Source organism: Conger conger, chromosome 15 (assembly GCF_963514075.1).
Source record: "Conger conger chromosome 15, fConCon1.1, whole genome shotgun sequence".
NCBI lineage: Eukaryota > Metazoa > Chordata > Actinopteri > Anguilliformes > Congridae > Conger > Conger conger.
Window position 1 is genome coordinate 34543499 of NC_083774.1, and position 22511 is coordinate 34566009.

Sequence of the window (22511 nt, forward strand, 5' to 3'; positions counted from 1 at the left end):
TCACTAAAAGTAAACATCTGGCAACGTTGTTGGCTCTTCAGGTGGTCTATGAGCCATGAAGACGTCCTACTATAACCTACAAAAATAGCTGCAGTTCTGTTCAAGGTTTCCGGTCTGCTTTTACTGAAAACAATTCAGAACTGCAGTCGCTGGGTAAATCCCAATGCAACAGAGTAGGATAATCTCTCTGCAGTGATTAAGTAATTAACCCAATGTTTGTAGCAAAAGACAGAAAAGGGCTATAGCCAGCTGTGCAAACGGGTGAATTTTTTAAAACAGTCACATTTACATGAATCCCCCTGGGTTAGGGTTAGCTGCCCTTGCCGTGAGTGGATCCAGTGGATGGTCGCTCAACCATCGTTTTGAGAGATGCCTCCAGATCCAACCCAGCAGCGAGGTGCAATTTCCACAGGCAAAAAAACATCACTGCGTTCCCCTCCGAAGCAGGCGGGCGAGTACCCTCAGCGTAATTAAATTCTCACAGGTCTCCTTTCCACCAAAGCAACCATTAGACACACATTCCGCCTTCGGGTCGAAGGCTCCGTGGCAACCGTCATGTAGCGCTTAAATTTGCGGGAGAGGTGTCGGCGCTTCGATTCCGTCACGCCCGCCAACGCGGCCCGGCCCGGTCTCTCCCGGCGTCCGCCCCGTTAATGACCCGCCGGAGAGGCCCAGCGCAACGCGCGGGGCGGCTAATTACCGGCGCCGCCGAGAGCCGGGAATGTCACCTGCGCCACACTCACCGCGGCCTTAACACATAATTACATGCTGCAGTCGCCCCAACTCCACTCCATGGAAATGTCCTTATTAGAGGGATAAAGGAGGACCTGGGCAACACGTGCATGCCAGGCGGGGGCCGGCCGTAGCGCTGACAGCGCATTAAAGGAGACGACGCTCGTCCACACGCTACATAAACGCCTCATTTCTTTTTTTTCCCGCCGAGCTGGAATGCAGGAGCTTCATTTAAGAAAACCGGTTCCACCTAGCTTCAGCACCACAGTGATGAAAATGCTGGATGAACGGAGCCGAAATGTAATTTTCTCCGCAAATTCTTTTCGCGCGGTTATCTCCGAATGCCCCGTAATGATTTCGTGAGCGGCTTCATAACAAAGCCGTGTAGTTAGGACCAAGGCTGATGCGCTCACTATTATAATTAACCAATAGTCACAAAACACAAAACAAGTCCAGGATGTGCCGTAAAGATGTGCCATCGGCTTTGGAGAATTATGCTGATAATGCTTGAAATATTCCAGGGTCATTTTGCGTATTTGGAAAATAATATGCAATTATGCACATTTAGTACGAGAACATTAAAACAGCCAGAACATCACTGAAACTCAATTTCAGTTTATCCCATAGAATGGTCATTATCAAAAACATTGAAATGATGTGTGCAAATAAGAAACAGCAATTTATTCAGAGCCACGGCATGCTGAAATTATTTATGCAATTTCAGTACACGTCGGCTGTGCGTATAAAAATAACACGCGCCTCATGAGGCCTGAAAAGGAAAACCAAAAATACCTTTATTTTAAAAGTTGCTGATATTTTCCACCAAGAAGCTTCGCCCTTCTTACAAACACACAGCACAGCACACAATACAACACGTGGGTATAAAGCAAAGAAAATAAATAAAAATAAAATTGCGAGACAACACTGTCAGTCCCATTACAGATAAATGTAAAATATTCTGCATTGGCCATCCTTCAGCAGACTACAACAGGCGGCCCCCAAACAGCGCAGAAATGGGTCCATTTGAACTGGATTTTCTCCGATCTTTCAGGCTTCATGAATAAATCTATACAACCAGCGGCGCTGATAAATGGATGAGCTTTTCAATACCGATCTCCAGGTGTGGCGTGCAGAATGTCCAGCCGGGTGCAGCGCGAATGCCCCTGGGTTATTGGCGACAGCTGAGCGTTTATTACATGCCTTTTTAAAGCAGCGGGATCGGGCACGGCTGGGAGGGCTATAAATACCGGCCTGGCCGCACGCCTCTCATCCCAGCCCACGGGCCAGAGAACCACGGCCGACAGGGGCCGTCTCAGCCCCTCCTCAGAACCACGGCCGACAGGGGCCGTCTCAGCCCCTCCTCAGAACCACGGCCGACAGGGGCCGTCTCAGCCCCTCCTCAGAACCACGGCCGACAGGGGCCGTCTCAGCCCCTCCTCAGAACCACGGCCGACAGGGGCCGTCTCAGCCCCTCCTCAGAACCACGGCCGACAGGGGCCGTCTCAGCCCCTCCTCAGAACCACGGCCGACAGGGGCCGTCTCAGCCCCTCCTCAGAACCACGGCCCACAGGGGCCACATCTCAGCCCCTCCTCAGAACCACGGCCCACAGGGGCCACATCTCAGCCCCTCCTCAGAACCACGGCCCACAGGGGCCACATCTCAGCCCCTCCTCACCTGTTCCACACAATCCACACATCAGCTAATGTATTATCAAAAGAGGGTATATATCAGAAGATAAATGTGTTTATTATTTCCTTTATGTATCAGGGACAGTGTACGTTAATCAATGTAAATGCGGCAGAGTTAGCTAATACATACAAAGTGGCTGTTTTAACGTTTCATCTGTAGTCCCGAAAATGTCTTTGGACTTTGCGTGTGTCATTATAGCAAATGACAATAATTAATCGTGGGGAAAACTGATAAGCCACCTTACATTAGTTGCAACATATAACATCAACATGCAGCACACTTCTTTTTTTTTATATTTACCTTAAAATGAATGAAATAACTCTAATAACTCAAAGTCCCTGCCACCTTCAGCGGGCTTCGGGCTCAGCCGGGCGCATTCCTGCGTCTCAGTGCACGGGCTTCTCGCAGGCAGCCGGCCGGCGTGGCGGAAGCTACCGGAAATGAAAGCCGTAAATAAAAGGCTATGTAGATAACGGACCCCCCCTGACAGTTACGAGCCCCTGGACACGTGCCGGGGACACCAAACACACACAAAGGCACAAAGGCCCCCGCTCTGAAGGGCCTCTTCTCACGCACGCGCAGACGCGCACACTCGCACAATCGCGCACACTCGCACACTCGCTCACACTCGCACGCGCGCACTCACACTCGCACTCACACTCGCACGCGCGCACACTCGCACGCGCGCACTCGCGCTCACACGCACACTCGCACACTCGCACACTCGCACACTCGCACACTCGCACACTCGCACACGCGCGCACACTCGTCGCACTCTGAGGGGCCTCTTCACAGGGCCTGGAATGTCAAAGGAGGCCATTGTTTGTCGGCCCTTTCGCCGTCGTCAGCTTCTCGCACCGAGGTGCTAATGGCACAAAGGTGAAACCTCATTTGTACTTTGTTTGCGGTCCGACTGGCGCCGGTCACATTCACGGCCCCTTCGGTCGAGCCAGGCCCCCCCCCACCCTCCCGAAACCCATCAGGTCAGATGGGAAGCATTCCAATCGAACGCTGAGATAATCCCCCGGGCAGGTCAGCGATGCGCTGCTGTGCTGATGGGGCGGCCATTTTAACCACCAGTTGGACCATCATGGCCGCGGAGAGATTTTAATGACAAAAGTAAAAACGGTGATGCTGTAATATTTGCAAATGTACCAACCAAAGACTGAGGTCGGTGAATATTATAATATTAACTTCACAAAATGCTTTTCCGACCCTATTTTTGATTCAGCTGTAGTCCAATAATCGGCAGCCTTTTAGTGTGAAAAGAAACCTGTATAATTGAAGGGGGGGTTTCTTGACTTGTCTAAGATAAGAACTGTAATTCATTAATTAAAACACTTCAATATTTTGTTGGGTGAACCTACTAGGGGGCCATGGGCCAGGTATTTCTCCCTTCCCACCTCCAATTCTTCTCAAGGTGGCCAGGTTCAACTCCGCCATTACCGAGCCAACGAGCCCGTGTGCCGAAACGAACGCGGACCCCTGACCTCACGTCCCAAAAGGGTGCACACCCAGAGGTCCTCCTCAGAAGGACTCTACGGGACGGCGGAGAGACCGGGCCGGTCAGGACGAGCTCGGAGAGGCCCGGAGACCGCGAGGCGTGTGGCAGTGAGCACACGTCCCTCCAGCCGGCGGGGTCTGCCTCGCTCCTCTGCCCTCGCTCCTCTGCCCTGCTCCTCTGCCCTCGCTCCTCTGCCCTCGCTCCTCTGCCCTCGCTCCTCTGCCCTCGCTCCTCTGCCCTGCTCCTCTGCCCTCGCCCCTCTGCCCTGCTCCTCTGCCCTGCCCTCGCTCCTCTGCCCTGCTCCTCTACCCTCGCTCCTCTGCCCTGCATCCGCTCAGTGTGTACCGGAATTTACTCACAACACACCAGTGTTCTCATTCAGGCTGACTGGGGGAGAAAGGTAGAACGGTTTCATACAGACCTGGGTCAAATATAACTTCGTTTTGGATTCAAATACTTTTCTGTGCTTGATTGATCTTGCCTGGTGCAAGTGCAAATAAAAAGGTAAATGGTGGGAATTCATATAGCGCCTTTATCCAAAGCGCTGTGGCAAGAGCAAAGTATGGAGGAAAAAAGCAACAGCCAAAGCATAGCACCTGGTCTGTGAAACACGGTGGTGGGGGGTTATGGCCTGGGCATGCATGGCTGCCCAAGGGACCGGCTCACTTATCTTCATTGATGATAGAACTGCCAGTAGTAGCAAAATGCATTCTGAAGTGTATGGCCTCATGCCATCTGCTCAAGTTCAAGCGAATGCCCCAAAACTCATTGGTCGGCAGACCGTTCTACAGCAAGATCCCAAAAGCTAAAATATTGTAAATTCTTCAGTGGCCTAGTCAATCACCCGATCTGAACCCAAGTGAGCCTTTCATATGCTGAAGAGAAAACCTAAGGGGACAAGCCCTCGAAACAAGCATGAGCTAAAGATGGCTGCAATACAGGCCTGGCAGAGCATCACCAGAGAAGACACCCAGCACCTCCTGATTTCCATGAATCCCAGACTTAAAGCAGTCATTGCATACAAAGGATATGCAACAAAATGCTAAACATGACTACTTTCATTTCCATAACATTGCTGTGTTCCAAACATTATGGTGCCCTGAAATAGGGGGACTATGTTTAAACACTGTAATTTATACACGATGAAACTAAAATGTATAGAAAAGCCCTTCATTAAAACCAGATTTCTTTAATTTTTTTTTTTTTTATCACAAATCAAAAATTTTGGAGTAGAGGTAAATAAAATAAATGATTGGTCTTTGTCCCAACCATTTTGGAGGACACTGTAAAAAGAGTCTGGAAGCAATACTCAGAGCCTTCTCAAAACTATGTAGATAAATGGTGAAGTGACCTTTCCATGTTAATGATTTAAGGATGGAGACCTACTTGTGTACGGAATTGTATTCTCTGTGGAGGTACGCACACACACACACACACACACACACACACACACACACACACACACACACACACACACACACACACACACACACACACACACACACACACACACACACACACACACACACACACACACAGTTTATGCTGTATAATGGCGTTAGAGCGTGCATCTCGGGCCTCTCGGTGGAAAGTCCATGTATCTGCCTTCAATGGGCTTTGAGCCACCGCAGCAGCCGCATACGTAAAGGTCCTGCATGGTCGACGGGCACATCCTAATGCACAGCACAGTCCGCCTAGCCTGCGGCCTGCGTCTCGTGCTCCAGAGTCCTCCGCATGTCTCCAACAGCAGCACAGCCTTTTGACCCAGGAATACAGCCTGGGTGCTGTGTAATGTCTATTGGTTCAGTACCACAGAAACCGCTTGTCGTACAGGGGTCGGGGACTACGAATTCCGACTGGTGGTGCATTAAACGCCCGCTGTCTTCGTTCTACAGGTGAGACACTGCTGGATATTAGAGGAGAGCTGTGAGAGGGACCGGCAGTGCCACCGCAGAAGGGCGCTGGGAAAGGAAGCTGCCGAAGCCTGGATTTCCTGCTTTTGGCAGAGGCCAACTCTGAGGTTTCTGCACTGCTTTCAGAAACTGACTCATCCAGTGATTCATGGGTTAGATATTGCTTTGTGTGTGTGTGTGTGTGTGCGCAAATGCGGGTCTGTGTGTATGTGAGTGTCTGCGTGTGTGTGTGTGCATGTGTGTGTAGTTGTGTGCATGTGTGTGTGCATGTGTGTGTGTGTGTGTAGTGGTGTGTGTGTGTGTGTGTGTGTGTGTGTGTGTGTGTGTGCGTAGTGGTGTGTGTGTGTGTAATGGTGTGTGTGTGTGTAGTGGTGTGTGTGTGTGTGTGTGTGTTGTGGTGTGTGTGTGTTGTGGTGTGTGTGTTGTGGTGTGTGTGTGTGTGTGTGTGTTTGTTTGTGTGTGTGTGTGTGTGTGTGTGTGTGTTTGTTTGTGTGTGTGTGTTTGTGTGTGTGTTTGTGTGTATTTGACCGTGTGTCAGGTCACAGGATCTGCTCCCTGTTTGGAACACATTCCAAAAACAAAAAACTTTCCAACAAAAAAATAAAATGTCCCAACAATTCTCTGGCAAAAGAAAAAACAATGCTTTTGTAATTAAAGGTCATTAGGACACCATTTGTATCTACATTATTTTCCTCCGAGAAACGGATTACGGTTGGCATACGGTTTTAATTATGAGCCCATTACCGAAAAGGCCATAGCAGTGGTTTGTTTTGCTATGTAAGTGTTTCAGTAACAGTGAGCAAGTAGCCTCAATTCATATTTTTTTCTTTCATCATAATTTTAATGGATTATGCATAAATATAGAACCAAGACATTCTGGAAATATCAACTAAATGCCTCCACCATTTGATTGCTCTAGAGTACATCTTCTATTAAACAGGACATCTATGACATTAATGCTAATAAAACAGAACATTTTATGACACTAATGACTAAAGTCACATAGTCAGTATCTTCTGCTACTGAGCCAATGGAGTAGCAAGTGGTAACTGTATTAACTGGCTATTTTTTCTTTTACGAAATGGAGTCTATGAAACAGCCGTTTATGGCAATGTCCTTAATACCCCTAAGAAATACTGTAAGCAGTCAGAGGCAAACATCTGGAAATACACTTGTGGTTTCTTTACATCACCATCTGAATACAAAATGCACCATGGGATTGATATTATTTTAAGTTCTGAAGCTTGAGCCCTCAAAGCACAGCTTCTTGCAGACGCCAAGGAAGAGATTTTATCTGTCTCCCGCCAAGAACCACCTCAGGAACCGCATTTGTAATTACTCCAATACGTGATGTTAACAATTCAGCAAAACTTGTGTCCAGCAATTCCCTTTCAGCAGCAGATAAGGCCATTTGATCTCATTTCGGTCCCCCATATGTGCAGCGAAACGCGAACGGCCATCAAAGAAATTAGCTGTGATGCTTTCCTGGCATCTTCCAGGAAATGACGCGTGTGGCTGAAAAACGAGGCACCGGAGGGTGACCGCTTTTGTCAACGTCTGGCAGCGTAGCCGCGGCCGACTCTCACAACTCTGAGAATTGTCGTCGTTTTTCCGGTTCAAACCCCTCCCCACAGATTGGAAGGTCTCTCGTCAGACGGGATCTCAGCGAGTAAAAGCACAAACAGGAACCCGGGAACAACAGACGGGGAGAAACGAAGGAGGGAGAGAGGCAGGGAGAGGGAGAGAGGCAGGAAGAGGGAGTGAGAGAGAGCAGTGAATACACCAATGAACCGTCTGTGATAACTGCGCACCTGAAAATAAAATGGGAGACAGAAATAAAGGAGTAAAGGAGAGCGTTTCGGGCGGTAGTGGAGCGCCGGGAGCTGGCAGTGGCATCATGGCCTCAGCCCTGAGGCTGGCTGACTCCGGTCACGCGGGCGACGCCACGCCGGCCTCGTCCCCCTCGGTGGCACTCAGAGCCCCGCCGACCGTACTCAAAAATTCCCTTTGTGACGCAGGGTTTACCTCAGGGCACCCGAGGGCAGGGTTACAGACCGGCCCCGCCTCCCTCCTCCCTCCCCCCGCCCGCCCAGAGCACAGTGGAGCCATGGAGTGGCCTCCCCAGTGCGTGCTGTGCATAGAGGACAGGACCGGGCCTTCTCCTACTGTAAAAACACCCCCCTCCTCCTACCCCCCAATACAGCACTGCTACACCAACAGGCCGGCTCCCAAATGGAATTACACATCACTGCTCTTTTTCTCCATCTTTGGGCTCCATGCGACTACAAAAGTCCCCCCCCCCCCCCCCCCCACACACACACTGAATATCAGATGAAGGAATGCCTTGTAGCCACTTAAACAACCTGTATGACATTACTCATCCTCCGTAAGAAATGTGTGAGAAATACACCCAGTTTGCACTTATTTTAGACCTATTCTTTTACTTATTGGTTTGGCGCGTCGTGTGTTCAGAGATGCTCTTCAGCATACCACTGTTGTAATGTGCAGTTATTCGTGTTACTGTCACCTTTCTCCTCCTCCACTGACCTCTCTCATCAACAAGGTGGTTTTGAACACTGTTGTGTGCGAACATCCCAGGAGATCAGCAGTTTCTAAGATACTCAAACCACCCTGTCTGGCACCAACGATCATTCCATGGGCACTTAGATCACATTTCTTCCTCATTCTGACATTTGGTCTGAAAAACAGCTGAACCTCTTCACCACATCTCCATGCTTTTATGTTATGTTATGTTATGTAAAATGCATTAACAAGCTGGTGTACAGGTCTACCAATTAAAGTGCTCAGTGAGTGTAGAATAATTGCATATACATACATGGGCCTTTAACAGAATTCAGTATTTTTCCCAACAACAGTTTCTACTGCTTAAAGGACACAGTAAGTGAACGAGGGGAGCAAAAACAGCCCCCGCTAAAACAAAACCCTGCTCGTATCCTTTTGTTTTCACCAAGATAACATGATTTTCTGAGGTTAGCAAATATCTCCCATATAAGCCGTGACCTCGCAGTCGCATTTAGGCATGCGCCCTGAAGCCATCTGCAAAATCTCGCTTTCCCCCGCTTCCACGGTTAGCTTCACCTGCTATTACCTGCCATTTTCATCATTTCGCATGAAAATCAACACCCTGAACTGGAGAGAGGAAAAAAACCTGTCTGTCTGCAGTGGACTTACTCTGCAAACACAAAATAAGTCAATCCCATATTGAGACTTCAAATCTAATAGGTTTTACTTTTTTGCTAAATAAGACCAAAATATTGCCAGTGAGACAAGACAGTCAGACGTCAAGATTTGCCTATGGGTTAAGAAAATTTAACTTGTCAAGCAAACAGCAATTTAAAACAAGCGCTAATATTTTCTGTCTGAGAGAAAAAAATCTGAATCTTAAATCTCATTTCAAGACGAAACACTGCTAAAGTGTAATCCATGCAAAAAAAAAATAATGTTTGTTCTTATTTCTTTTCTTTTTGTTTTATAGAAAGAACACGGTAAGAAATGAAGCACATTGTTGAACAACTGACAGCATAAAATGTAGCCTTTATTCTGTCGCCCATTCAAGTCCGAGATACGCGAATGTTATGCAAGAACGACAGCAAAAATCAGACTGGACCAGCATTCAACATTTCTGTCCAGTCAAAATCAGGCATTAATGGTCAAGGGTCACAAAACACAACCAAGCGCTTTGTGAATTTTATTACGGCTCTAACAAGCAATTAATCGAGTCAACAATTCTGCAAAATATTAAGTATGTAGCAATCAGCATAACAAGTTTTCTCCTGCCATTCCTGGGGTAAACGCTAACTGATAATGATGATGGTTAAAGGAGGTTTGTACTCAATCAAAATTACGCTGATGCATTTGATTTGATTGCACCAGACCTTGAGCAGCAGGTCTGTTAACCTCTTCTGTTGTCGTTCAGTTAAATTAAACCAAACATGGTAAAATATTATTAACCTACATAGGAAACATAATACATCTGATAATCAAATTCAAAGATTTACATCCTTGAAAGTCAAGAAAGCAGAACTTATTTATTGGAAATAGTAACAGAATTTTACAATAGCCTAAAAAAAAAAGTTAGCAAAAGCTTGGAAAGTAAGCAGTTACTAATTTTATGTGACCTAATTTTTAAAAAGTACTCCCATTATTGTAGCATCAGGACATAGGCGAATAGCAATACCTCAACGTCCAATAAAAATATAAGGTTCTAGCATGCTCATATTCAGCCTGTAAACAAAACAATATTAATTTATGTTTCCCATAATGCACTTAATGCACACATTTAGGTCTTAGTTAACAAGCACACTGATCATGTTCACTTCGTGCAAAACGCTTCGGAGACTTCGTACAAAACACCTTAAAAACATAAAAAACATGCATCACAACTGCAGGTCAAAGAGCCAATCACAAAAACCAAGACATATTCAAATTATCTGTGATGAGATGGCATTCAGCCATTTTTATGTTTGAGAAATCTGTCAAAGCACACATACGTTCATATTTGTTGAGATACTGGGCGTTCAGACTATTTAACAAATCGGTGAAATCCCAACTGATTTCAAGAGCAATAAACAATGAATCTAATAAACTAAGAATCTTCCTTCTCTCCATTTTGGTTTCTGTGAAATATTTTCTGCCAGGAAATCTGACGGCATTTCAGGGAACCACATCAGACCAAAGAAAATGTCTTTCTATTTGGAACCTCAAGAAAAGTCAGCATGTATGAGTGAACATAACGCAGACTTTTCAAGTACACAGATTCATTTTCAAGCTAGTCTATGGTTTTATTTTACTTGGCTGAGAAAGGTGGAAGTGCTTGTGCCTTTTATATTCTAAATTAAATTTTATTGGCGGGGAAAGTCGTTTAGGCATTACTGGAGGAATTAACATTCACCAGAAAGAAAAAAAAAAAAAGACCTTGTTTCAAAGTCAAATTCCATGAAAGTGTGCATGTTCAAGTATTTACAAGGCATGGATTTCATGACAATTCAGAGAATTCCACCATTATCGCCATTTCTCGGAAAAGAACAAAATGCAGCCATGGTCATGGGGCAATGCAGTTTTTCTAGAAGTTATCAACAGCACACACAAACAGCACACACAAACACGCACACAAACGCCCAGGCCACTTCACGCAAAGTCAAATGTAAAGACGGCGTGAAATTCTGAAACTGACAGACTCCAAACTGACTCCAAACAACCACTCACACCCCCACATCCTACGAGGAGCCCAAACAGTTGGTGATTCAAATATGAAGCATATTAAAACGCTATTGATAAGCTAAATGAACAGATAGTTTATCTGAGGCATACATGGGCCATATGGAGCCACGGGCACAACAATGGGCCGGCCGAGGCCCAGAGTGGCAGGCGTCGTGATTAATGGTCCACAGCCTGAATTTCCAGACCTGCAAGTACGAGAGCAAACGCTCAAATTTGCATTTTCTTTTCCTACAGGTGCATGAAAGAACTGCAGCAGACGTCTACATGAGGACAGAACTGTTTGCCCTCTGCCTGGAGAGACAATGAATCCTTCTCCCCCTCTCCCCCTCTCTCCCTCTCTCCCTCTCTCCCTCTCTCCCTCTCTCCCTCTCTCCCTCTCTCCCCTTCTCCTCCCCAGTCCCTCTCCCTCTCTTCCTCCCTCTCCTGTATGCTCTCCTCCCCATTCCCCCACAATCCTCCACTCCTAGAAGTAACTCAATCCACTCAGTGTCCTTTTTCAACCCGTTTCACAACCCAACAGACAGCCCTCTTTTTTTTCTCTTTTTTTTTTTCTCAACCACAACTCAGAAATGTTATTCAAGTTTTTGTTTCTCCCCCATTTCCACATCTTCCACAATTTCAAACAACGGCAAAAAAAAGCAGCCTGAATATTTCAAGCTGTGTTTGGATACGAGAAAATGATAATCAGAATTTAAACTGCCAAAGCAACCACCAGAATCTTACATCTTTATGCCACGCAAAGCCAATGCGTGCCATCCCAATATAAGCAAAATAATATTTCTCTCATCCCAGTAAAATGTAATAATGATGAACATAGCATATTTTGTATCGATGAAATAAGGCGGTTTAGAAAATGTCTCAATGCTAATCAGAAAGAATCCATGCCTTCCCCCCGCCAAAGGGTAAAGCCTGCTGAGTCACCGTGTCTAAATCAATATAGCAGTACAGAAGCCTCAGGAGGCCCGGAGCTCAGGGAGGCAGCTACGCTATGGCAGCTACACGCTATGGCAGCTAGGCTATGGCAGCTACACGCTATGGCAGCTAGGCTATGGCAGCGCTACGCTACGGCAGCACTAGGCTATGGCAGCTACACGCTATGGCAGCTACACGCTATGGCAGCTAGGCTATGGCAGCTACACGCTATGGCAGCTAGGCTATGGCAGCGCTACGCTATGGCAGCGCTACGCTATGGCAGCGCTAGGCTATGGCAGCGCTAGGCTATGGCAGCGCTGCGCTATGGCAGCTACACGCTACGGCAGCGCTAGGCTACGGCAGCGCTAGGCTATGGCAGCGCTAGGCTATGGCAGCACTACACTATGGCAGCTACACGCTATGGCAGCTAGGCTATGGCAGCTACACGCTATGGCAGCTACGCTATGGCAGCGCGGCTATGGCAGCTACACGCTATGGCAGCTACGCTATGGCAGCACTTCGCTATGGCAGCGCTAGGCTATGGCAGCTACGCTATGGCAGCGCTTCGCTATGGCAGCTACGCTATGGCAGCGCTACGCTATGGCAGCGCTACGCTATGGCAGCTACGCTATGGCAGCGCTACTCTATGGCAGAGCTATGCTATGGCAGAGCTATGCTATGGCAGCTACACTATGGCAGAGCTATGCTATGGCAGCTACGCTATGGCAGCGCTACTCTATGGCAGAGCTATGCTATGGCAGAGCTATGCTATGGCAGCTACACTATGGCAGCGCTAGGCTATGGCAGCGCCCACAACGGACATCCAGCCTTTCACCAGAATGGGCAACACACGGTGTTGTGTTCACGGTGCTTCAACGGAGGAAGTGAACGGTCTGCCTAAGCCAGGGGTGCCCGGTCTCATGCGAAAAGGCCCGGAGTGGGCGTGGGGTTTTCTTATAACCCAGCCCTGCAACACCCGATTTAACTATTCACGCTTTTCAATCACAACATTGATAAGCAGAATCAGCTGCCATGGTGTTGGGCGAAAGCAAAAACCTCCACCAACACTTTTCGGAAAAGAGGCACTGATCTACACCAACCAGGAAGAGTGTGCAATTCTAGCTGAAGTTCCAAATGTTTTTTCCCCCCCGTAGTGGTAGTCGGAAAAGGGGTGACAATTGCCACAGCCAGAAATCCACTCGTGCTTTAAACAAACATTTCCCACATCTGAAAAATAATTGCTTACACTGAGAAAAAGATTTCTACTACCCTGCTTTAATAACCTGTAAAGGTTAACTCTCCAAGAAATAAAAATAATCAACAACAACACAAGCCTTTCCTAGTCAACGGGAAGATATAACCATGTCTGCTGTTTGACTGTTGTCCGATGTCCAAAACCAAATCAAATTACATTTGTGAGCTGTTAGGACTATCTGCAAGTGCTCCTTCAAAAGCTACGGTGAATTATTTTAATTAAACCCTGCTCTAGTTAAGCAGGGAAAGGAAAATGCTCACCAATTTCTCCCCTGCTCTCTGGGTTCTTATAATTAAGGTGATGTAAAAAGAAATAATTATAAAATGCTTTGGTCTGCTACAACTCCCATTGTATTGTATTTATACGGCGTAGAATTGTCATTTTTTTATTCATTCGAAGATAATTACATTTCAGGACTATTATTATTTGTGTGCATCTTCCAATTATGACACACTGTGTCATAAATAATCACAGTTAATTTCAATCAAACCAAATCTATGTGCATCCAAGAAATGTTGTTGTCAAAATATAATCAGTATTAAATCAGAATCAGCATTGGTTTAACTCTGAACATTTTACCATGTATAACAGTTAGAACATTTATAATTACTGATGTACTATTATAGTACATTAGCAGGACGCTTGCATTAAACTCATGTCTGTAATGACAATATAGCCTTAACACACATACAACTGTATTGTGCGTATTAATATCCTACTTCCTTTAAAATCCATAGATCAGCCGCTTCACTACGCCAGGCATCCATTTTAATTAATAAAAAATATAATTAATTATGCAAAGTTTTCTTTTTTTTTCTTTTGTTTTTTTTAAATAGGACCTTGAGATTCAAACTGCAGCGCTATCGAGTTACACATCACTGACAGATTTTTTGGGGGAAATCTGTTAACTTTTCACCAAGGTTCATATAAATAATGTAGGGGTTAAATTATGCAAGAATGTCAGGGTCTCTCCATCTCTACCTTCTCCCCGTTGTTGTGGCATCGCCGTTTTTAAAATACGGTGCTTTTTCCGGGAGAAAACGGCAGCAGCATGGGCAGAGGGGACACAGAACATGGAGGGCAGACAATGTGCTATTCTTGCCCTCGAAAATGCAATGCAGGCCGGTGTCCAACAGGTCCAGCAGTTGCATAAGACCAAACAAAGCACACTATTGCTGCCCCCCTTGGTATTTTTTCCCCTCTGCAAACAGATTGACTTCTCGTCATCGTGACAGACCTGGGATGAAGTCTGCTGCTGGAAGTCAATCTGTTTACTGTAGTAAACGATAATGGTCCGTTAGGGCTGTTCACAAACAACACATTGTGTACCCGCCTGCCGTCCTGCTCTCTCGCTCTCTCTCCCTCCCTCCCTCTCCCTCCCTTTTTTTAAAGGCCACAGTGAAATAGACGACAATAATTAACTACAATAAAGGAGGTCTTTTCCCAAATCGCACAATAGAGCAACTTGTTCTCGGGGCAGAATCCCAGTCTGGCACAGAAACAGGAGCTGGCAGCAAGTTGAACAACTTCAGCAGAACTCCAGGGCTCTTCCTCCATACTGGTGAATGTATGCACACACTCACACTCACAGACTCACAGACTCACAGACTCACAGACTCACAGACACTCTCACTCGCAGACACACACACTCGCAGACACACTCTCACACACACACTCAGACACACACACACACACACTCTTTAAACCAGTAAATATGATGCTTCACTATTCACATATACTGGCCAGATTTACAAACTGTTAATTTGGTAGATTACTGTTAAGAAAATGTTACTATTGCCTGAAAGGCAGTGTCGTGAATAAGGATTCACCCGCTTAAATATGAACAGACTTTGTTGACACTAATATTCAATAAAATAACTGAAGTGTAATACACTATTGTGTTTTAATACATGTGCCTCTGTGTACACCCATAATCTGAAAAGAACTCTAAGCCTATTCTCAGTCTGTGCAATAAAAAAATAAAAAAAACTACCAGCTTGAAAGAACAATCTTGTACAAAAGTGGCCTCCAATAACAATGGTATTCTGCTTACTACAGCACAGTTGTGCTTGTACATACGCTACATTCGGGCGATCAGGTGACTTTACTGGCGCTAGTTGTCTGTACGGTCATCCAACAATGTATAGGAATTGTCCAACCGTATGAACTTCAATAACAAAACAAATCTAAAGTATGCCAATACTGATCCCATAATGTTCCACGAAAAACGGATGCGGACTACCGCACACATTGTAGCACTTGGGTTCTCTCAACATTGAACACACAAATTCAATTCAACATCCGAATCCTGCTTTTGCTGGAATACAATGCATCCCGAAAAGGCCGATCTGAAATGTGCAAGTGAAGCGTAACCTACCAAATATTTTTTTAGCCACTCAGTGGGGGGAAAAAGTACCCAGAAAATGTATTTCATTTAAATATTTTAGGATCTTTAAATGCCAACAACAGGTTAAAAACACTGCGAACACTCCCAACACTTGTAGTCTTTGGTGGGGGGGTTTTTTGTGCCATTTATTGACAAAATCACAGGCGGGTACTTTTGTTTAAGCTTCCTGGCTGTAGTTAATGAATCATTTACAAACGCCTATCTGGACACAAACTGTGCAACCCGTGCAAAATGTCTATTACTTAATTTGAAAAGAGGTAAATTGTATGTCGTTCGTTGTTCTTAAATAACTTTTGCTATCGCAGCGAGTATGCCACCCGATCCGTTTCAGCAAAAAGAAGGCCTGGAAATCGGGAGCAATTTCTATTACATATGCTATGCAAATTAAATTTACTCAAAACTAAGAACAGCAAATCTCAGATCAGATTACTAGGGAGGAACTGCCCTTAACATCATAGCTATCCATTCGCAGCAAGAAACCTTCGACCAGCTGAACAGAATTCAGCAAAGTTAATGGAATTCGGGGAATTCAACGCAAAATAGTAAATATGGGAAAACGGGAAAATCTATACTTACAGAATAGATGCCAATAGAGGGGGGAACGCGCCGTATCCTGTGGGTGCAACAAGTCTTCTTTGAATACTATGTTTTTGCTGAGTTCTGAAAATGTTCCACTCCAATCTGCAACTCCCAGCTGAAGCGGCTACGGAGAGGAAAACAGCAACAATTTGATCCGTCATCTTGTTTAAAAAAATCTCTTTCTGTATCGAATACCCATCCAAATGTATCAGAAACCGTTTTTGAACTAGCTGTGGTTTGTGTCGGAAATCTACTGCAGCCCAGTAGCGCGTAAGGTTGGGCTTCTTTACAAAAAATGTGAAAAATGTCAAAGATTTTCGTGCTATGTCAGACGACTACAGCGCTGTGAGTCGATGGACAAAGTGAAAGCACCCTTTAGCAACAGCGTCGAGAAACAATACCGCTAGCTAAAACCCATATAAATCCAGTGTTTACTAGCTTCGCTGCTTCTTGTCACAACAACCATTACTTCAATCTGGATATATTTGATATTTACACACGACAGGCGCAACTTAATCTAAACTTGCTATCCATCAGCAACCATTTTGCATACCATTAATTCAAACTTACCTCAAACACCTCTGTTATTATTTGTTTTGGTTTTTTTAATGTCGCCCTTTTCTTTTCCTTATGTGAGCTGATATAGTTTTTTGTAAACTGTGTAAAGTTATTCTTGTGCTTCTGGGCCAGCCGGGTGTATGTACGTGAATCGGCGGCGCACCTACAGTGATGCGAAGAATGCTCGGAATGAGAAGAGGAATGAAATGAACGCGAAGACCGACTTTGCACTGGGGCGGAGCGAATGTGGCGTCATCCTAAACCCCATAGCCAGCCGGGGTAGGAGGGACTACATCCACAGAGATGACCTCACAGGAGACGCCGAATTCAAACTTCAGGAAGACAAAAAAGAGAGGGAATTCGGCCCATAGGCAAATGGACGCTGCCAAAAATGTGCAGAATTTACCATGGTTTTGGAAAGTTCTGAGTAGTTCATCGAATATATTGCTTATGTATTTGAATTTATGTCATTCAAGTAGGTTGATTGGCATGCCACATCACATAATGATTTAAAACCCACAAGCATTTTAAAATCGGACATAGCATAGCTGTGGGCCTACTCATCGTAAAATGCCACAGCATTATAATGGTTGGCATTTATATAGCGCCTTTATCCAAAGTTCTGTACAATTGATGCTTCTCATTCACCCATTCATACACACACTCACTCACCGATGGCGATTGGCTGCCATGCAAGGCGCCGACCCGCTCGTCTGGAGCATTTGGGGGTTAGGTGTCTTGCTCAGGGACACTTCGACACAGCCCGGGCAGAGGATCGAACCGGCAACCCTCCGCCTGCCAGACGACTGCTCTTACTGCCTGAGCCATGTCGCCCCCATAAACTGCACTGCGTAAACATACACAATTGTTTTTTTCAGCAGTTCAGCGCAAAAACCCCTGCGTGTGGGGCAGCGCAAGGAGGCTGGGGTTAGATCCTCAGCTGTGCTCCTTTCTCCATGTCTGAATAAAGGACTAAAAAACTGGCCAAACTCCCAGTGCGGTGTACGTATGGGACATACACTCCCAGTGCTGTGTACGTATGGGGCATACACTACCAGTGCTGTGTACGTATGGGACATACACTCCCAGTGCGGTGTACATATGGGGCATAGACTCCCAGTGCTGTATACGTATGGGGCATACACTACCAGTGCTGTGTACGTATGGAGCATACACTACCAGTGTGGTATACGTATGGGGCATACACTACCAGTGCTGTGTACGTATGGGGCATACACTCCCAGTGCTGTGTACGTATGGGGCATACACTACCAGTGCTGTGTACGTATGGGACATACACTCCCAGTGCTGTGTACGTATGGGGCATACACTACCAGTGCTGTGTACGTATGGGACATACACTACCAGTGCTGTGTACATATGGGGCATACACTCCCAGTGCGGTGTACATATGGGGCATACACTACCAGTGCTGTGTACATATGGGGCATACACTACCAATGCTGGATACGTATGGGGCATACACTACCAGTGCTGTGTACGTATGGGGAATACACTACCAAGGTATAATTGGAAATGCTATCCAAATTAATTCCCCAACCCAAATAGCCTTCTATCCATTGTGATATGATTTTTAAGGCTAAGATGAGATGAAAATGAGCAGTATGCTACCTTCATTAAATTTTTAAAAGAATTTCTTAGATTGATTTGCACCTGTTTTTTCTCTTTGTTTCGCTCATTTAAAAAAACAGAGAAGGGGGAGGGATAAACAGTGTTGTGTTTTAAAGGTGATTGTTGTTGCTATTCCTCTCTTGACCATTAGAAGTCTGAAATGACCTATTGTATCTTTAACTGAAATAGGTGCACTGGAGCAACTCTCAGTTTAGAGGGTACAACAGGGTTAACTTGGACAGTAACATCAAGCAAAACATGGCTGTCTGCCTTGAGGGTGCTGTTGCGCCCTCAGGGTGCTGTTGAGGGCAAAAAAACGCATCAAGCGTTCACTTCATCCTCATGGGACTTCCACAAGCTCTGTCCCAGTGTTGGATTACACTTCCCAAACTCACCTTTCTGCAGAGAGACTGAATATGGAGCCCAGGTGAGATCTGGCCCCACAAATGATCATACGCAATGGAGCACAGCACCTGTCTCAGACACAAGGTGTGTGGGGGGACAGGGCGGGGTGTGTGGGGTGTGGGGGGGGACAGGGCGGGGTGTGTGGGGTGTGGGGGGGGACAGGGCGGGGTGTGTGGGGAGACAGGGTGGGGTGGGTGGGGAGACAGGGCGGGGTGTGTGGGGTGTGGGGGGGGACAGGGTGGGGTGTGTGGTGAGACAGGGCGGGGTGTGGGGGGAGACAGGGTGGGGTGTGGGGGGGGGACAGGGTGGGGTGTGTGGGGAGACAGGGTGGGGTGTGTGGGGTGTGGGGGGGGACAGGGTGGGGTGTGTGGGGTGTGGGGGGGGGCAGGGTGGGGTGTGGGGGGAGACAGGGTGGGGTGTGGGGGGGACAGGGTGGGGTGTGGGGGGGGACAGGGTGGGGTGTGGGGGGAGACAGGGTGGGGTGTGGGGGGGACAGGGTGGGGTGTGGGGGGGGACAGGGTGGGGTGTGTGGGGAGACAGGGTGGGGTGTGTGGGGTGTGGGGGGAGACAGGGTGGGGTGTGGGGGGGACAGGGTGGGGTGTGGGGGAGACAGGGTGGGGTGTGGGGGGAGACAGGGTGGGGTGTGGGGGGGACAGGGTGGGGTGTGTGGGGAGACAGGGTGGGGTGTGTGGGAAGACAGGGTGGGGTGTGTGGGGAGACAGGGTGGGGTGTGGGGGGGGACAGGGTGGGGTGTGTGGGCCGCTCCATATCCACGCGGGTGGGAGGTGGGAGGCAGTGGGGGAGCATGGGATGGCTTTGTGGGACACCGCAGGAGGAATTCTCGCAGCTCTAATGCTTCTGCCAGACCTCGACATGCACCATCTTGCCGGGACAAGCAGAGCCGTTTCAAGAGGCTTTACCTGCACAGGGTACAAGGATGTGTGAAGCTGAAGGATCTATGAAGTTGAATGGCTGGCGTTCATTCTGAAGACATCAGTCAGCGGCTGTGGTATCTGTTAGAGCATGTTGTCTGCCTGCAGAGAGAGAGAGTGAGAGGCAAACCAGAAGGAGAGATCTTGTCGGTGCTCCAGTTTTCCTCTGGAGTTGCATGTCTTTGTGCATCTGCAGACTAACGTGAAGGATTCCCTTGCACGTTTCATCCCTTCCCATTTTGAAAATTGGTCAAGCTTGTCATAAACCGGTAAGAGCAGCCCAACAGTACAGCAGAAGCACTGAAGCAGGGGACCACAGGGGTTTGTTGACGGCTACAGGTCGTCTGCTAAAAACCTCTTGGCCAGTCGTTATCTCTGCGTATCCAGGAAGCTCGTCGCCCGATACCTGTGTAATGCAACGTTGTAAAATGGTTCATAACCTTACATATGAAATGCATTGTTGCCAGGATGAGAGTTTCTGAAAGACACTCTCTTATCTCATTACCCTGGAGATAAATCGCCCTGGAAATTGTGTTTGCAAAATGGTGGGCATTTGAAAATGTTTTAGTATCTATTTACACACAGGGGATTTCCAATAAAATAATTTTATGGAGGGTAAAATATCATACTGATTGCAAGCCTAAATGATCGCAGAGTATTGTAAATCCCATGCTATTCTCCCAGGATGCAGCTTTACCAAGTTTTTCTTTTTAGGTTTCACCCCCTAGCTGAAATACCTCTCCATGGACTAATACAGGGATCAAAAACTCACACCCTCCAGGGATGCTGTGTCTGCTGGGTTGCGATGTGTTAGTGCACTTAATTGCTTAATTTAAGTCATTGATTGGCTAAAGGGCGAGCACACCTTGTTTCCAGGCCTTAAATTGGCTCCTGATTGAAAGGAAATCACAAAAACCAGCAGACCCACAGTCTTTCAGGTTTCTTTGACTTCCTCTCCAGCTCCAGAACTGGAGTTCTCCAATGCTGTGCTGATACATAAGTGAAAAAAATTCACTTCAGGTTTCAGAATCCAAGAGGAGTGCATGCACTCCAATTTAGATTTTCTATGGCAGGTAGGAGAAACAAGTCCTTGTTCGAATCTGCATTATTCAGGTGCTGACTAAGCAGGTCTCATTTGGCCCACCTGCAGCCATTCAGGATGGCAATTTGTGCTCTATTTTAATTTCTGCATGTTTGTCTGACCCCCAACACACGCAAGCACACACACACACACATGCACGCATGCATGCACACACGCACATGCGCACGCGCACGCGCACGCGCACGCGCACGCACACGCACACGCACACGCACACGCACACACACACACCTATTCCAAAATGATCAAAGGTCAACTGGCCATTGCCCTGCCCCCTACATGAAAATTATGGGATGTAGAAATTGACTGTGGTTTTATAAGAAAAGCATCCTCAGGTTTGATGGAGTCAGATGGAGTCATCAGAGTGGCAACCTGGTCAGTCATGGGCCAAACATTTTACATTATATTACATTAGATTAGTTTAGCTGAGGCCCTTATCCATCTTACATTGGGAAAAAACGTAAGTGTGTTCACCTGATTTATGTGAGCAATAGGGCCAGGCCAGGCTAACAACATTCCTGTTGTTGCTGCAGGGATATTATCAGATAATATCCCTGCAGCTAACCATACTGAATTGTATAATCCATATTAAGCAGTGAAATCACACACAAAAAGCATTCAAGTTTACCAAGACTTAGGTTTGCATTATAGTTTACTAATCTTCAGAAATCAAATAATCTATCTATCTATCTATCTATCTATCTATCTATATATATATATATATATATATATATATATATATATATATGTAGATACATGGGTACATCAGAACAAATTGGATAGTTGTATGTATTTCAGTGGGCTACAGTGCCTTTCTCCCACTATTTTACTTTGTCATTTCAAAGAAAAAGAAAAGGCTTTTCTTTTCGCACCTAGTTATTAAGGAAGGCATGCACAAAATAAATCATCTTGGTATGCCAGTATTGAGTAACAACAGACATACCTGCATCTACCTGACCATTACTGTCACATCAGTAACACCTATGTCTGGTGGACCGTTACCGCACAGGAGAACCTCACAACTCCATGCAGGACTAAACAAGAAAAGCAACTAAAACTTTCACTGGTCCTGCTCAAGATTAAGCTTGTCAGGAAGCCATCCGCTTTCCTTCATGGATCAGATATGTATTCTCAGTACAGATGACAAAGCACTTTGCAAAGTCTCAAAGAAATGGATTGACAGACACATTCATTCACTGCTCATTATCCACTTGAGCACCTGACAAACATAAATATCTGTAATATTTTAAATTATGCCTGTCAATGAGATAAATACTGAAAATGAGACAGGGTTGAGCTGCCACCCCTACTTTGCTCCTGAATAGCAAATAGCAAATCATGTGTCGGATTGTTGAACTCTATCAGTGGTAGCTCAAAGAGGTGGCTAATTACGGAATCACAGTGCTGTCAGACACTTGAGCACAAGGCTGAACCAGTACGATAAATATGGTGCTCTGCTTGCGTACCACAATCAGTTCAGTGTTAAATATTCACTATTCACTATCCCCCCCCAACATTCATTTAGAATGTGCAAAAGTTAAAAAGTGCACAATCAACAATCGTCTGAAAAAAGGCAAAGGAGGCACTTGGGCCCGGTGTAATTAGATGTTGGCTCAGGGATTAATGTCAGGGATTAAAAAAGCGTAGACTCC

The 22511-nt window shown here is 46.3% G+C and overlaps 1 protein-coding gene across 4 annotated transcripts in view; it reads right to left on the reverse strand.

Moving 5' to 3' along the window:
* The window catches only part of LOC133111697 (transcriptional enhancer factor TEF-1), a 92856-nt gene extending 75859 nt beyond the window's left edge, over window positions 1–16997 (reverse strand). For all 4 annotated transcript variants that reach the window (XM_061222239.1, XM_061222237.1, XM_061222236.1 and 1 more), the window contains exons 1-2: window positions 16804–16997; window positions 16231–16357 (exon numbers count right to left, since the gene is read on the reverse strand). The gene's annotated coding sequence lies outside the window, so the exon portion shown is untranslated. The remainder of the gene's footprint in view (window positions 1–16230; window positions 16358–16803) is intronic.
* Window positions 16998–22511: the final 5514 nt, after the last annotated feature.